Source organism: Salvelinus sp. IW2-2015, linkage group LG30, assembly GCF_002910315.2.
Source record: "Salvelinus sp. IW2-2015 linkage group LG30, ASM291031v2, whole genome shotgun sequence".
Taxonomy (NCBI): Eukaryota; Metazoa; Chordata; class Actinopteri; order Salmoniformes; family Salmonidae; genus Salvelinus; species Salvelinus sp. IW2-2015.
Window position 1 is genome coordinate 20,714,638 of NC_036869.1, and position 12,978 is coordinate 20,727,615.

The 12,978-nt window shown below is 42.4% G+C and overlaps 1 pseudogene; it reads left to right on the forward strand.

The window, feature by feature from the left end:
• The window catches only part of LOC111955391 (vesicle-associated membrane protein-associated protein B/C-like), a 34,121-nt pseudogene that overhangs the window by 20,137 nt on the left and 1,006 nt on the right, over positions 1–12,978 (forward strand).

Here is a 12,978-nt window from a genome sequence, read left to right on the forward strand (position 1 = left end):
AGTTTGTGCTACAGGATGGTTTCCTTTAGCAAGGGATTGGGAAAGGGGGATACTTAGTAGTGGTTTCTTTGTGGCAACTCGACCATGAAGGCCTGATTCACGCAGTCTCCTGAACAGTTGATGTTAAGATGATGTGTCTGTTACTTGAACTCTTTGAAGCATTTACCTTGGCTGCAATTTCTGAGGCTGGTAACTCTAATGAACTTATCCTCTGCAGCAGAGGTAACTCTGGGGGTCTTAATTTCCTGTGGCGGTCGTCATGAGAGCCAGTTTCATCATAGCGCTTGATGTCTTTTGCGACTGCACTTGAAGAAACCGTCAAAGTTCTTGACATTTTTCAGACTGACTGACCTTCATGTATTAAAGTAATGATGGACTGTTGTTTCCCTTTGCTTATTTGAGCTGTTCTTGACATAATATGGACTTGGTCTTTTACCAAATAGGGCCATCTTCTGTATACCACTCCTACCTTGTCACAACACAACTGATTGTCTCAAACGCATTAAGAAGGAAAGAAATTCCACAAATTCACTTTTAACAAGGCACCCATGTTAATTGAATTGCATTCCAGGTGACTACCTCATGAAGCTTGTTGAGATAATGCCAAGAGTGTGCAAAGCTGTCATCAAGGCAAAGAGTGGCTACTTTGAATAATCTCAAATATAAATATATTTTGATTTTATTAGTTTAACAATTTTTTGGTTACTACATGATTCAATATGTGTTATTTCATAGTTTTGATGTCTTCACTATTATTCTACAATGTAGAAAATAGTAAAAATAAAGAAAAACCCTTGAATGAGTAGGTGTGTCCAAACTTTTGACTGGTACTGTATAACTTTAACCCTTTTCAACAGAAGTCTGTCTAAGTAATGGAACTTCCTTACAGAATTAGCATGCAAGTTATTTAAAAAATGGGATTGAATGTTGTGGTAAGTGTGCTGGCGCATTCAAACAATGTTAAAATGAAAGGTCCTTGCCATTTTAACCAATGTCCATGTAACAGACCATTTACATTTTTGGGGGAAGTGACCACGACTTTTGGGAAAGTAAAACATTAACTGTACTTGCCCAATGGGCAAGTGCCTTTGAGAGCTTAATAGCAACCCCTGCGGTAATATACATTCTCTTCACCACAACATCAAGCCCACTAATAAACAGCTAGACAGTWGGAGAGCATAGAAAAACGACGGATACAGAAATGCTTTTGGGCAGATTGTGACAGCGAGGCAATATAACCCATTTTCAGTGTGGCCCTCCTTTCGGTGAAGACCAAAATTGTGACATCCCTGCACCTCTTAGAATCAAATCATTGGAGCAATAATTTATACAGGATGTATTTATGTAAAGTAGTATTTTGTCAAATCAGTTGAGAAGTCCAGGCAGTTCTGCAGAATAGTATGCAGACCGTATGCTTTCTGTTGGCTAGAGATGGGGTTCTCTCTCTGCCCCCCTTGGACCAACAGCTGTGTTCTCACCCCGGGACTGCTCTTTGAGGGAGACAGGACCTGGCTAGAGTTTCCTGGGTCCACTAACATGGCTATTTGCTGCCACCGGCTCCATTTTCACTGGCTGGATTCAGTGTCAGGCCACACTTCGAGTCACCAAGGGAATCTGTAGTGGGCGACAAAGAACCCCAGGTTCAGACAGCCACAGCCTTTCTCCAACAGAGGCTTTTCTCTCTAATTGTAAACAGAGCAGCACAAAAGGCAATATGGAAATTCACTTTGTCTAGACCGAAAGGGAAAACTTTGCCTAGACCGAAAGGGAACACTTTGCCAAAGGATATCTAAAATCCCTAATGTGTCATTTGCAGGCTTAGTTGGAGACACACACTGTGCTTTTGAAGCTTAGGTTAACCCCCGCAAAACGTTATATGTTAAACGCACACCACAGAGATGCTCAACTTGATTGGTATTGTGCTGCTGTTCTATGGGAAAATATTAGTGATGGGGGGATCGATACAGTTACATATTGCGACATGTTTTCAGCACTTTTTATTTCCAACTCATTTTCTGTTTTCTCATGGCTCTCTCTTGTCCCTCTGCAACAGACATATAGTGAGCAATATGTTTGKAACATCAAATCGCAATACAATCGCAGTATCGCATCGCAATACATATAGAATCGTGAGAATTGCAATACATATCGTATCGGCACCTAAGTATCGTGCTAATATCGTATTGTGAGGTYCCTGGCAATTCCCAGCCCTAGAAACTATGGAGCTCTCGAAAGCACCAAGAGGGGCCTTGTGTCAACAAATTGAAGGAGTTTTAAGCCCTCAAGACATTTCAACATTCTATAGAAAAAGCTTAGGCAATTCCTTTCCTTATGGCTTGCCAATGTTTTGCCAACTTTTTCCTCAGGACACATTATTGTTCCACATTATTGGTCCACATTATTATTGTGAGAGATCCAATCTCCTGATCAAGGCGGAGATCAGTATCTAGAGTGATGAAGTTGCTTCATGAATCATCTCACTCCATTTGGATGGRACATTACTTGAAGGAAGAAATATCCACAACTCTAATGCTCACCAGCGGTTTATTGAGATGGTGTGTCTCAAGAAACCACTAAGGAACATTACAGAGTTTTGGATATTTCTTCTTGAACTGCATATGAATTATTGCTATACAGTACAAATGGAAATTCAATCAATTTCTTAACTCTTGAAACCACACAATCCTTAGTTAAGCTAACAATATAATTTCTGCACAATATTTCTTCCACTTAGGGGACCCCTTTTTAGTGTAAGGGCACTTTCAGAGGCAAAAGTTATATATATATATATATATATATACTAATCTCTGCTAAAATGCTGGAAGTAGCCTATAGGCCTAACCATACAATCCTATCACTATAGCTTTCAGAGTGCTTGGGGACCTTGTTCTCTCAGTCTATCACTATAGCATTCAGAGTGCTTGGGGCCCTTGTTCTCTCAGTCTATCACTATAGCATTCAGAGTGCTTGGGGCCCTTGTTCTCTCAGTCTATCACTATAGCTTTCAGAGTACTTGGGGCCCTTGTTCTCTCAGTCGTAGCTTGTGGTATTTAGCAGTAATCATGGCCTCCCTCGGTCTTTCCTTTGTGAATGGATCCACTAGACTTTGAGGTTGATATGGATAATAATTCCATAGTTTAGTCCCCAGGGACCCAATTATTTAAACACTCCCAACTCTCCTTCTAATAGCTCAATCAAGAACCAGTAAGGAAAAACGAGCAAATTATTGTCTAATGTTTTACTACAATTAACTTCTCTGAATATTAGGAACGTTATCCCCCATATGAAGGTGTCCATAATATATCACAGGATAAAAAGGAGCTCTGTCAGGACCTGCTTAGTTATGTCATTCAAAGCGTGTGAGTTTTTAAACATATTTTTTGACAAATTTGKGACATTTTAGGTTATTTAATGACCCTCAAAGAACGTACATGCTTTCCTTCCCTTTGGACCCACGGTGGATGGCTGCGCAAATTGGGTCYGACTGCAACAGGATGTCAATCTGTTTCAGTCGTCTGTTTTTGGTTTGCAATATTGAACTTGCTTGATTGCCGTAATGGCATACAAGAACACTTGTGAAGTTTTTTGTACTCCGGAGAGAATTGGCATGTGCCATATACGAGAGCCGTCCTAGTTCGCCACATCTGAGAGCGCTAGCACTGGCTTTGAAATGAAGAGGTCATTTGTTTTGAAAGAAAGTTAGCCATAGCTCCCCCGAAATCACTCCCACAGTCGGCATTGATGTTAAACGCGCAGCCTTTTGAGTCCAAACGCGCTCCTCTTAAAACAGTAATGAATATGAGGAAAAAGATGACCCATCAATACCCATTTTATTCCCTGCCAGAGCAGTTGAGACGCCAACATAAGAAAGTGATCATTGTAAATCATTTGAACAGCTTGAAAATACCTTTTGGTCATTGGAATGACATCAAATAACACTTGATTGGATGATGTGACGAGACGATGGGTAAAATAATATTCAGACACACCTGTTTTTTATTAGGGCAATTTGTAATGTTAAAGTGAAAAACATTGAAGCTGTTAGAAAAATTGCCATCGGTGTGGAGTTATGTAGATCCGTCAATGTTTTGCAGTCATGGTAACATGAATATGATACATTCCAAATGGCACCCTATTCCCTTTATAGTGCACTACTTTTGGCCAGGGTCCTTTATGCGCTATAAAAGGAATAGGGTACCACATCGTTTATCGTTTGAATACTTGTTAAATCTCCTTTAAATCMGAGTACTTCAACTGAAACACAGAATTAGGAGAATGTGCTGACAAAAGCACGCATTTTATTGAAGTTGAAGGTAGTTTCGCGAGTGATTGCTAACTAGCGTTAGCGCAATGAATGGGAGTCTGTGGAAGTCTGATCCCATAGACTACCAGTCATTGCGCTAACGCTAGTTAGCAACTTCAATCAAACTGCACGCAGAGACATCCAATTGCCAAAATCTCGCACTATCCCTATAACGCTCATTGACTTTGAACATGCACATTTTCAACAGTCATATTCTTTTCATCCTACCAATGAAGTTGTATGCCTGCCCTGATTCTTAATAGAATAATTGATTTATGAGTCAACAAAAATAGCTGTAATCTTGTAAACTATAGTATAATGACAGGGAGAGACGACCAAGTGACAGACAACTTTGCTATTGTCTGGAAAGGGATCATATATAAGCACTACTCCGCTATAGAGGCGCTCTGCTGTMCCAAAGCGCATAGACCTAGGGCAAACCATAGCAAAACATTTTGAAATGCAAAACGAAAATCTGGGTTTCTTAATGGACAGGTCCATCAGCAGTCCCCTCCTCTTTCAGGTTTTTTCAGTTTTGTGCCTAAGGAACACAATTCTGTATGTATATTTATGTTTCTTTCTGCTGTGCCCTTCTCCCAGTGATGCTGCAGCCTTTCGACTACGACCCCAACGAGAAAAGCAAACACAAGTTCATGGTGCAGTCCATGCTGGCTCCCCCCGAAATGACAGACATGGAGGGAGTGGTGAGTGTGTCCCGTCACCATCCTCTCACTCACTCACTCTCACACACACATACTTTGAAGAATCTCAAATATAAAATATATTTTGATTTGTTTAACACTTTTTTTGGATATTACATGATTCCATATGTGTTATTTCATAGTTATTCTACAATGTAGAAAATAGTCAAAATAAAGAAAAACCCATCAGTAGGTGTTCTAAAACTTCTGACTGCTAGTGTATATTACCACTAGTATATTACCATACGTATTTATATATTCCTTCTACCAGTCACTTTTCAGCTCTGTTGACATGTATATCCTACTACCAGTCACTTTTTATGTATAAACACACGTCAACCACTCCAGTACCCCTGCACATTGAATAAGGTACTGACACTGACCTGTATATACAACCACTCCAGTACCCCTGCACATTGAATAAGGTACTGACACTGACCTGCTATATACAACCACTCCAGTACTCTGCACATTGAATAAGATACTGGCACTGACCTGTATATACTTGCATTCGCGTGTTTCTTTACCTCACATTGTAGTTTTTTAATATATATATATATATWTWTTTTTATCACTGCATTGTTGTAAAGAGGTCTCAAGGTAAGACTGTCACTGTACTGTTTTACACCTGTTCTATCCTGTGCACGTGGCAAATAAACGTTGGAACTTAAAACATACCTGACATTTATTTGCCGATACAGATATGACTAACATATCATGCATACCTGACAATCACCCCTAGCGCACACACACACACACACACACACACACACACACACACACACATGCTTTGCATACCACAAAATCCATAAATCAGTCTAGACCAAGGGTCACACACCCTGAGGAAGATGACGAGGACAAAGAACCCGGGCTAGGCCCACAGCTTGATTGAGGACCAACAAGCCTTACAAACATTTGTTCCGCTGTCACTGCTTTCTGTTTCTCTCTCTCTCTATCTGTTTGTCTCTCTTTCTGTTTCTCTCTATTTCTGTTTCTCTCTTTCTGTTTCTCTCTCTTTCTGTTTCTCTCTTTCTGTTTCTCTCGCTTCTGTTTCTCTCTCTCTTTCTACTTCTCTCTCGGTCTCGTTTGCGTGCGGAAGTAGGCCTAAGTGATCTCTTGTGTGCTTTCCCTGCAGTGACAGGACTCTTGAGAATTTGGTTTGCTATTACAATTGAGACACACACACAGGAACACACACTTGGGATAGGTGAGAAATAGGTTTGGGTGGTATACCGCTTTCTGGGGTATTTTAAAATACCCACGGGATGATTTTCAATACCTTTAAAACTAATTTCMGTTTTTTATTTAATTGTCATATTTATTTAGATTTTGTAAGTAAATATCTGCAGTYATCTTGGGCACTCGGTTATGAAATAAAGCAGATCGCGTTCTTCAATTTATGTGTTCGATTATTTTTCATTATAAACCTTACCGGTAGTTCCCTGAAACAGCTGAGCCATCACGTTGTTTGTTTACAAGCGCACAACGACGAGAGACCCGAGCCTCGTGAGCAGGGTTGGGGATGAATTCCATTTCAGTTCCTGTCAATTCAGGAAGTAAACCAAATTCCAAATCCAGATTTTCCTAATTGAAAGGCATTGGAATTAAAGTTTGGAATTCATTGTACTTCCTGAATTGACTGGAATTTAAATGGACTTGACCCCATCCTGTTCGTGAGCCACTCTCACTGTTGTGCAGCATGCAATGATCTGGTAACACTTCACAACTAAATATTTTCCAGACAGATATCTTAACTATTAAGTTAACTGTGTCTAAATTGCAGTTGTGCATTTGGTCTGCTAACTTAGTAGSTAGTTATCCAAGTGGTAAGCTTTGTGCAAAATCAAGCTTTTCTTGATAACAGCAGAGAATTCCAACCTGGATCAAGATCCTTTCTGTGTAAGATTMGTTTTTTGCAGAAAACTTTGAGTAGCCTTTTTTTGTATAAGTTTATGAGCTGGGATGTCTGTACTGTATAAAATGTTTGCATGTGCTCATTAGCAATTCGCTAACAATCCCCAGTGTAATTCTTATATGTACATGTTAGCATTGCTAACCTTCGGAAGACCCCACAGAGACTCAGTGGGGTCTTTTGCGTTTTTTTAAATAGCAACCTTATGTTCAGTGCCTGTAATACCGCATACTCCGGGATGACACAAGGACAGTATGAAAAAATGGATACCGCCCAAACCTAGTGAAAAACAAAACACTGCCGAGTCTGAAGCCTCTTGATTGTGACAGAACAGAAAGGTTTGATTGACACTTCACACAAGTGGAGGAGGAAGACAATGGGGGAACAAATCTCACTGCCGGTAAACCACTGTCCAGTTTGCTTTCCCCGGTCTTGGGCTGACAATTGTTGGCTGTGGTCTCTCCCTCTCTCTCTGCAGTGGAAGGAGGCAAAGCCAGAGGAGCTGATGGACTCCAAACTGAGGTGTGTCTTTGAGCTGCCGGCGGAGAACGAGAAAACGGTGGGTTCATAGTCTCTSTCTTATTACTTTTCTCTTGCAATATTTATATAGTTGCCTCCCCAAAAAATTGACAGCCTACTATAAAATACATAATTCAAATACTGAGCCATATTGTATGCTCAAATAAATGGGGAATTTATATTATTTTATACTAATACAATTTGTCAGAGAAATCGATTTTGTTAAACAAKTCATATTTTTTTTTTCTCAAAAAGGTAGGGGTCAAAATTATTGACACYACTGTTTTCAATACTTCAACCTTTGCGAGGATAACAGCACTGAGCCTTTTTCTGAAATGTTTTATTAGTTGTAGARCACATTGGGAGGGATCTGGACCATTCCAGATCCTCTGTGCTTATGGACTGCCCTCTCCAATACATAACTACAGGGGGGTTTGTGACCAACTTTTTATTTCGTTTTCAGAAGAGGGGTCATTGGTACAGGTGTAACATTCAAAGTCRTAATCATTCAGATATGTTCATAATTCAGTCACACAACAACAACAAAAACACTCAGAGAAATGCATACAAAGATAACCCTAACACATTCTCCCCCTCAGTCTCCTTYCACCCGGAAACCATGTTTCCMACCMCGCCTAGCCGACCTCACCGACCTGAAGAAAGCATGCCTGCCAMCCATCCCACCCAGCATCCGAGGTTGCTTGTCAGTCCCCCCTCCCACCCATCCATCTCCTGAGACTCCCCCCATAACATCCAGAGATTCTAATAGKAATTGTATCCACTGKTTRAATGGGAGAGAGAGTGAGAACCAATATTTTGTCAGTAATAATTTTGAAATAAATGTTKTAACTTTGTCCCAGAATCATTTAACTGCATGGCACTCCCACATCATATGAAGGAATGTGCCTAACTGATTTAGGGGACATAGTAAACAGTCGGGAGTTGGGGGCTAATTCCAGCGTAAAATATTTAATTGCCGTTAAATACAGTCTGTGAACAAACTTAAAATGTAAAGTACCAGTAAAAAGTTTGGACTATGTTGTAGAATAATAGTGAAGACATCAAAACTATGAAAWAACASAAATGGAATCATGTAGTAACCTAAAAAGTGTTAAATCAAAATATATTTTAGAAGTAGCCACCCTTTGCCCTGATGACAGCGTTGCACACTCTTGCCATTCTCTCAACCAGCTTTTTTTCACTGCATATTTACCATCTTCTGTCATCCTCCCTCTTCCTTGTTTTTCTCACACACACGTATTTTTCTTTCCCTGTCGCTCCGCCTCATCCGTTACACGTCTCTAAAACTCAAGTGATTTAGTAGAGAAAATCCCTGTAGAGAAAACCCCTGTCATCAGGAGTAGAGGCAGAGCTCCCCTTGTCTTGCCATAACCCCAGCCATAACCCCAGCCATAACCCCAGCCTTAGCCCCAGCCTTAGCCATAACCCCAGCCATAACCCAGCCATAACCCCAGCCTAACCCCTAGACATAACCCCAGCCATAACCCCAGCCTTAGACATAACCCCAGCCATAACCCAGCCATAACCCCAACCAATAACCATAGCCCCAGCCATAACCCAGCCTTAGACAAACCCCAGCCTTAGACATAACCCCAGCCTTAGACATAAACCCCAGCCATAACCCAGCCTTAGACATAACCCCAGCCTTAGACATAACCCCAGCCATAACCCCAGCCATAACCCCAGCTTAGACATAACCCCGCCTTAGACATAACCATAGACAAACCATAACCCCAGCCATAGCCATAACCCAGCCATAACCATAACCCCAGCCATAGCCCAGCCATAACCCCAGCCATAACCCCAGCCATAGCCCCAGCCATAACCGCAGCCCCAGCCATAGCCCCAGCCATAACCCCAGCCATAGCCCAGCATAACCGCAGCCCCAGCGCATAAGCCCAGCCATAGCCCCAGCCATAGCCCCAGCCATAGCCCCAGCCATAACCCCAACCATAACCATAGCCCCAGCCATAAACATAGCCATGCCCCAGCCATACATGCCATAGCCCCAGCCATAGCCCCAGCCATAACCCCAACCATAACCATAGCCCCAGCCATAACATAGCCATAGCCCCAGCCATAAACATAGCCATAGCCCAGCCATAGCCCAGCCATAACCCCAACCATAACCATAGCCGCACGCAATAACATAGCCATAACCATAGTTCCCTGGGCCACACTCTCACTTTTATTGTTGTGATTACTCTGCAAAGCACACACAGATGGTAGAAGATCACTTCCCCCGGGATGAGCAGAAAATATGAGCCCCATAAACAAAGCCACAGGGAAATTGGGCCGTTGTTGTTTTTGTTAATTATGATCAGCGAGATACATGGCTGGAAGCAACAGCATCGTCGTGCCACGTAGTTGGGAGTGAAAATGGAAACCAGCTTTTGCGTCTCTTTTTGGAAGTATTGGGATTGGGGGAGTGTGTGTGTGTGTTTGAGTGTTTGAGTGCACGCGCCTGCCTCTCTCTTAGTGTACGACATGACTGCAATCACTACCAGCCAGGCCTGCAGCAGAACAAGTTACCAACATTCACTTTCTCCATATTGATTCCCTATTGTGACATTACATTTGAGGTATGTTTCTGCATATGTACCAAATGTTGAAATAAACCTAAGCCCTCTCTCCCTCTTCACCCACAGCACCAGGACCCGGATGCCAACAAGATGATGTCGTCCAACCTGCTCAAGTCAGAGTCCTCCACACTGTCCATGAAGTCCATGAGCTCCACCCTGGACGACGGCGAGGTCAAGAAGGTCATGGAGGAGTGTAAGAGGTTGCAGACGGAGGCACAGCGGCTACGGGAAGAGAACAAGCAGATCAGGGTGAGAACCAAGGAGATGTCTGGGATTCAATCAATGGCTATACACTGAGTGGACAAAACATTAAGAACACCTGCTCTTTCCATGGCATAGCCTGACCAGGTGAAAGCTATAATCCCTTGTTGATGTCACTTGTTAAATCCACTTCAATAGTGTAGATGAAAGGGAGGAGACAGCTTAAATAAGGATTTTTAAGCCTTGAGACTATTGAGACATGGATTGTGTAATGTGCACCATTCAGAGGGAGAATGGGCAAGACAAAAGATTGAAGTGCCTTTGAACGGGGGATGGTAGTACAGTAGGGGCCAGGCGTACCGTTTTGTGTCAAGAACTGCAACGCTGCTGGGTTTTTCACGCTCAACAGTTTCCCTGTGTGTATCAAGAATGGTTCACCACCCAAAGGATATTCATTATCCAGCCAACTTAACACAACTGTGGGAAGCATTGGAGTCAACATGGGCCAACATCCCTGTGGAATGCTTTCAACACCTTGTMGTGTCCATATCCTGACGATTTGAGGCTGTTCTGAAGGCAAAAGGGAGTGCAACTGAAGGTGYTCCTTATGTTTTGTACACTCAGTGTAAATCATTAATTTTAAATTCAAAAAATGGATGTAGCAGCCCCAGATTTCCCCTTTTAAAGGGGAAAGACGATGAATCAGACTCAGGAGCAGCACGCCACCCGCTGGCCTGCCACCTCCCCTTTAAGTAGTGCCAGAGRCGGAATTGCTTTTGGCCACTCCCGTCCCAGGCTCCAGATTACACTAACAGAGCCCCCCCCCACCCGCTGTTGGGAAATGAAGTGTGTTAAAAGCTGGCGCCTGGTGGAGTCCTGGGGGGGTTTAGATGATTTACACATCCCCTTTGACTGAGTGGACGACATTACCTATCTTTGACTGAGTGGACGACATTACCTATCTTTGACTGAGTGGACGACATTACCTATCTTTGACTGAGGATTACCTATCTTTGAACTGACGGTGGACGACATTACCCTATCTTTGATGTGGACGCTATCTTGTGAGTGGACGACATTACCTATCTTTGACGATGTTGGGACGACATTACCTATCTTTGACTGATGGGACATGACAGACATGCTACCTATCTTGTGACTGGAGTGGGAACGACATTACGCTATCTGTGATGGGGCTACTACTTGACTGAGTGGACGACATTACATATCTTTGAATGAGTGTGACGACAATTACATATCTTTGACTGAGTGGACGCATTACATTATTCTTTGACTGAGTGAAGACTTACTCTTGGGGGACGACTTACCGTATCTTTTGACTGAGTGGACGACGGAATTACCATTTTGACTGATGGAGGACATTACCTATTCTTTGACTGAGTGGAGACGACATTACCTATCTTTGATGAGTGGACGGACACCCTATCTTTGAAAGTAGGACGACATTACCTATCTTTGATCGTGAGTGGACGACAATTAACCTATCTTTGACTGAGTGGGACGGCACATTACCTATCTTTGACTGAGTGGACGACATTACCTTTTTGAATGAGTGGACGACATTACCTATCTTTGACTGAGTGGACGACATTACCTATCTTTGATGGTGGACGGACATACCTACTTTGATGAAGTGGACGACATTACCTATTCTTTGACTGAGTGGACGACATTACCTATCTTTGACTGAGTGGACGACATTACCTATCTTTGACTGAGTGGACGACATTACCTATCTTGACTGAGTGGACGACATTACCTATCTTTGACTGAGTGGACGACATTACCTATCTTTTGACTGAGTGGACGACATTACCTATCTTTGACTGAGTGGATGACTTACCATATCTTTGACTGAGTGGACGACATTACCTTATCTTTGACTGAGTGGACGACATTACCTATCTTTGACTGAAGTGGGACGACATTACCTATCTTTGACTGAGTGGACGACATTACCTATCTTTGACTGAGTGGACGACATTACCTATCTTTGACTGAGTGGACGACATTACCTTTCTTGACTGAGTGGACGACATTACTATCTTTGACTGAGTGGACGACATTACCTATCTTTGAATGAGTGGACGACATTACCTATCTTTGAATGAATGGACGACATTACCTATCTTGACTGAGTGGACGACATTACCTATCTTTGACTGAGTGGACGACATTACCTATCTTTGACTGAGTGGACGACATTACCTATCTTTGGGCTGAAGTGGACGACATTACCTATCTTTGACTGAGTGGACGACATTACCTATCTTTGACTGAGTGGACGACATTACCTATCTTTGACTGAGTGGACGACATTACCTATCTTTGAATAGTGGACGACATTACTATCTTGACTGATGTGACGACATTACCTATCTTTGACTGAGTGGACGACATTACCTATCTTTGACTGAGTGGACGACATTGACTACATTCTTTTTGACTGAGTGAGACGACATTACCTATCTTTGACTGAGTGGACGACATTACCTATCTTTGACTGAGTGGACGACATTACCTATCTTTGACTGAGTGGACGACATACCTATCGTTTGAGACTGGTGGACGACATTACCTATCTTTGACTGAGTGCGACGACATTACTATCTTTGACTGGTGGGACGACATTACCTACTTTGGACTGAGTATGGCGACATACCTATCTTTGACTGACATGGACGACATTCCTATCTTGAGCTATGACGCATACCTTCT